This window comes from Triticum aestivum, chromosome 1B (genome assembly GCF_018294505.1).
Source record: "Triticum aestivum cultivar Chinese Spring chromosome 1B, IWGSC CS RefSeq v2.1, whole genome shotgun sequence".
In the NCBI taxonomy this organism is placed as follows: Eukaryota; Viridiplantae; Streptophyta; class Magnoliopsida; order Poales; family Poaceae; genus Triticum; species Triticum aestivum.
Window position 1 is genome coordinate 260,460,930 of NC_057795.1, and position 5,701 is coordinate 260,466,630.

Below are 5,701 nucleotides of genomic sequence, written 5' to 3' on the forward strand. Positions count from 1 at the left end.
TCAGCTCTGCTGGTTCGCCCCAGGCCAGGCCCTTCCTTTCCCAGGAGGTGAGCCGCATGGGGGTTCCGGGTCGGAACTCGGGGGCCGCCGCCCAGTTGGCGTCGTGCGGCTCGATGATGTAGAACCACCCCGATTGCCATCCTTTCACGGTCTCCGCGAAGGAGCCGCTAAGCCAGGTGACATTGGGCATCTTGCCCACCATGGCCCCTCCGCACTCCGCTTGCTGGCTGCTCACGATCTTCGGCTTCACGCAGAAGATTTGTAGCCACAAGCCAAAGTGAGGCTTGATGCGGAGGAAGGCCTCGCACACGATGACGAATGCCGAGATGTTGAGGACGAAATTTGGGGCTAGATCATGGAAATCTAGCCCATAGTAGAACATGAGCCCGCGGACGAAGAGATGAAGTAGAAATCCCAGTCCATGGACGAAGTGGGCGATAAACATGACCCTCTTGTGAGGTTCCGGAATTGCAATGATCTGCCAGGCGTCCGGTAGCCGGTGCGCGATGTCTGTGGCCAAGTATCCGGCCGCCCGAAGATTTGCGATATGCTTCTCCTTCATGGTGGAGGCCACCCACTTGCCTCCTGCTCTGGACTTGTTTAGCTGTGCGGAGAAGACTTGGGCTAGGGCGCTGGAGCTCGAGGAGGCAAGGGTAAGCAAAGGAGGAAGAAGGCGTGGGTAAAAATGGGGAACCCTTATCCCTTTATAGAGGCGACGAAAGTGGTGCGCCTCCCCACTTGCCCGTTGAGAATCGCTTACTTCCCAAGCGCCACGATTGATGGCGCGGTGGGATTACCCATACCTGTATTGATGAGAATCTCGTGATAAGGGGACACGATCTCTGCTTTGAAAAGACGTGTCAAGGAAACCGCCTCGCTATATGCACTGTGGCTGGTTGTGGGAAAACGGTTCGAATGATGACCCGGCCGTAATGACATGTCACATCGTCTAAAAAAAAGAGTTGTCAGCAGATTGCATTTGTGAAATATCATTCTCTCTACGGTGGTATGTGAAGATCATTTTGCAGATCCAGACACGATTCAAGTGTTTGATAATTACTTTGGAGTATTCGGAGATGGAACCCGCCTTGCAATGCCAAAGACAAGACTGCGCGCCGGACTCATCGTCATTGAAGCCTGGTTTAGGGGCTCCTGAGGGAGTCCTGGATTAGGGGGTATCCGGACTGCCAGACTATATACTTCGTTCGGACTATTGGAGCGTGAAGATACAAGACTCAAGACTCCATCCCGTGTCCGGATGGGACTCTCCTTGGCGTGGAAGACAAGCTTGGCGATCCGAATAATATATTTCCTTCCTTGTAACCGACTCCATGTAAACCCTAGCCCTCCCCGGTGTCTATATAAACCGAAGAGGTTGGTCCTTAGAAGGCCGATCACGATCACAACCATAATTATCATAGGCTAGCTCCTTGGGTTTAGCCTCTACGATCTCGTGGTAGATTTACTCTTGTACTACTCATATCATCAATATTAATCAAGCAGGAAGTAGGGTTTTACCTCCATCGAGAGGGCCCGAACCTGGGTAAACATTGTGTCCCTTGCTTCCTGTTACCATCAGCCTAAGACGCACAGATCGGGACCCCCTACCCAAGATCCGCCGGTTTTGACACTGACAATCTTCTCACATGGAGGTCTTGAACTCCATGGGAGTGGTCTCTCTCTCTCAAGAGGAGGAGGTAGGAGCAAAGCTCACCTAAGAATGAGCTATCCTATTTGCTAACCCTAGAAAGGGGGTGGAGAGGGTCTATTTATAGTCTTAGCCACAAAGGGGTAAGTGGGAGAGGATACAAGGCCAAAGGCAGCGGCTCCACAGAGGCAGTTATCGGATGTTCGGTCGGGGTCGGACGTCCGGTGGCTCGTGACGGGCCGGACGTCCGGAAGTCTTCGGACTTCCGTTGTTTCCTTCTGGACTGGTGGCACGGGTCGTCCGGTCCCTGGTACTTGTTGGACATCCGGTATCTGGTGGTCATCCAGGCGCTGTAGAGTCCCTCGTCTGTAGCTGTTCTGGCAGGCTGAACCTCCAAGCGTCGGACGTCTGGTAAGGACCGATCGTTCGGTGGCTGTGTCTTGTAGCAGTACCATTTCTTCTGTCTTCTCTTCCATGCTTCCCTCGCGGATGGTGTAGGTGTTCCTAGGCGCTTGCACTCCTCCTCCTCGTCCGTGAAGCTCCGGCAATACCTATGCATGCACACGAGTGGAGTGTCAAGTAGTATACCATCCTCAAAGGGGTCAAGTGAACACGTGTAAAGGAGAAGATTCATCTTTATGTATGAGAAGTAGAGGTCGCACGTGTCCCTTGCCAAATGGACTCTTGACATGGTGATGCCCGTAGGATGCTCCGCATCACCTCCTCTCGGAGAAGACCCTCCTCAGGACCTCCTCTCAGAGAAGAACCGGTTACCCTATGTATCGTCCTTTGCTGGATTCGGATCTTGTATCACTTTGTGTCTCGATGATCTAGCGCATGTGTGACTATATTCTTGTTGGTTGAGTGTTTTCTCGTGTTTTCCCCTCGTTCCCACTCTCGTATTCTTTGTGTTCTTGGTAGGATTCCCCTCCAAACGTGAAAGATCGGCCTCTAGGGTTCTACCCTACATCATCTCGGTATCATGAGCCACGTTGATCAAGAATTTGGAGCCCCTACCCCCGTTTTCTAGCCTTCTTTTGCTTGATTTCGTCCAAAATTCGAAAAGCCCCACCAAAAATAGCCCCAATTTTTTTTGTGATTTGTTGGTTTGATGATGTTTGGTTTATTTTGATCCGTGGATTTGCTTGGTTTCGAGTGGATCTAGCATCTCCCCAAGTTTCCATCAAAATCCATCCAAAAATCCACGAAATCTTCGAATTTCTCCCTATTTTTTGAGTTCATCCCGTGCCATCCCTTTGCGCAGTTGACCTGCCCAGATCATCCGGACCTTGACCCGGATCATCCGGACCCACCCGGATCATCCGGCTCCTGGCCCAGATCATCTGGCTAACTGCATTTTCTGCAGTTTTTGTCCACCACCGCCTATGCCTCCGCACACCCCACTTCAACCACCACCACCTTAACTCCGCCAACCCCACGAAATACCACACCTTACCACCATTTGACTTTGGGTTCGAATATTTGAGTTGTGGCTTCCATGTCCTATTGTGTTTTGGCTATATAGGTACGGCGTGACTTCAACATCACCACCGCTCATCTTCGTCGACTACTCATCATCACTACTAACGGTAACCTCGACGACATCTTTGTCTACGCCTTGCCATTGCATTGATAACCACCATAGCCTTACTTTTTGTTGCTTACCCATCGAGACTAGCCTTTGAGTATTGCCGGCAACATGACTTGTGCGTGATGTCTACTATGCAACCTTCTTCTTGTAGACGTTGTTGGGCCTCCAAGTGCAGAGGTTTGTAGGACAGTAGCAAATTTCCCTCAAGTGGATGACCTAAGGTTTATCAATCCGTGGGAGGCGTAGTGATAGAGACAAAGGTGTCCCGTCTTTCGATGAGATGATGGATTTCGCTTTGGTGGGAGTCGACTTTGACGATCCGACTACGAACATGCGAGGACGTCGCGCCTTAGCAATCGCTAAACCAACTCCGAGAGGTTATTGACCACGCCGGAGCACGATCAACCTGACCACGAGGGTCTATTTCCTGCGAGCAAACGAAGAACAAGCAAGAAACTGATATTGCAATCTGGATATTGCGAATATAAGATGAAAGCTTTATTATTCAAGGTGGGGTTCTGTGACGCCTTTGTCTGGTCGTTGAACACAAACGAAGTATGCGAAGTTGCAGCTATGGCGAACTTTTAATCTAAACAAAACCCCAAAGTCTAAACAGTGCCCTAACGGCTGTATATATGGAGGAAGAGGGGGGGAATTTCGTGGCCCTTGGTAGAGGGGTCCGAAATCATCCCTATCTCTTGTTTCCCCACACATACGGACTCTAAAAATAGCCTATACTTATGTATTTCGAAATTACAAGGGCCTGGCCCAATAATAAGGTGACGCAGCACCTAGAATAGCCTCGGGACGAAATTTATGAAGTGGCATCTTGTATGTTTCGTCCAAGGCTTCATGCACCCATTATGGTGGCTTCAAAGTCCTGAAATCATCACTTGTAACTCCGTTCTTGTTCTTGCTCCAATGTTCATCCTTCTCCAAGCTAGGCCCTTCATTTGTAAGCAAAACAAATGTATCCAATTTAGGCAGCATCATATTCTCATGAACATTAGAATCATTACCAAGAAACAAAAGTACCTGATAATTTAATTGGCGTGCGCGAGCTCTAGTAATTGGTCCCATATATGTAGCAGTAGGGGCTGTGGGCGTAACAATGGTATTGATGTCCTCATCATCCTCCCCTTCTTGAAATGAAGTCGTCCTCGACGGAAGTTCATCCTCCTCACCCAAATAAGGCTTCAAATCTGCAATGTTAAAAGTGGGACTAACCCCAAAATCTGCAGGCAGCTCAAGTTTGTATGCATTATCATTTATTTTCTCTAACACCTTAAAGGGACCATCAGCACGTGGCATTAGCTTTGATTTGCGCAAATCAGGAAATCTATCTTTACGCAAATGTAACCAAACAAGATCTCCAGGTGCAAACACAACATGTTTTCTACCCTTATCTCCAGCAAGTTTATATTTAGCATTCATACGCTCAATGTTTTCCTTAGTTAACTCATGCATTTTTAAAACCAATTCAGCACGTTGTTTAGCATCAAAATTAACCTTCTCCGAAGATGGAAGAGGCAACAAATCAATAGGTGCACGAGGTAGGAAACCATACACAACTTCAAAAGGGCACATCTTAGTAGTAGAATGCAATGAACGATTATAAGCAAATTCAATATGAGGCAAGCATTCCTCCCACATTTTCTTATTATTCTTCAAAACAGCCCTAAGCATAGTAGACAATGTTCTATTGACTACTTCAGTTTGTCCATCAGTTTGGGGGTGACAAGTAGTACTAAAAAGAAGTTTAGTCCCCAACTTAGCCCATAAACATCTCCAAAAGTGGCTAAGAAATTTAGTATCACGATCTGAAACAATAGTATTTGGCACACCATGCAAGCGAATAATTTCACGAAAGAACAAATCAGCAACATTAACAACATCATCGCTCTTATGACATGGTATAAAGTGTGCCATTTTCGAGAATCCATCCACGACAACAAATATGCTATCCCTCCCCTTCTTTGTTCGAGGTAAACCTAAAACAAAGTCCATAGATATATCCTCCCAAGGAACACTAGGTACAGGCAAAGGCATATATAAACCATGAGGATTGAGTCGTGACTTAGCTTTTTGACATGTAGTGCAGTGAGCAATAAAACGCTCAACATCCCGTCTCATCTTTGGCCAAAAGAAATGTGTAGCAAGTACGTCCTCCGTCTTCTTCACGCCAAAGTGTCCCATTAATCCTCCTCCATGCGCCTCTTGCAACAACAAAAGACGAACAGAGCTAGCTGGAATGCATAGCTTGTTAGCACGAAACACAAATCCATCGTTAACGACGAACTTGTTCCACATTCTTCCTTCTTTACAATTCTGCATTACATCCTTAAAATCAGCATCATGCACATATTGATCTTTGATGGTCTCCAAACCAAATATTTTGAAGTCAAGTTGTGAAAGCATAGTATAGCGACGAGACAATGCATCAGCAATAACATTTTCTTTTC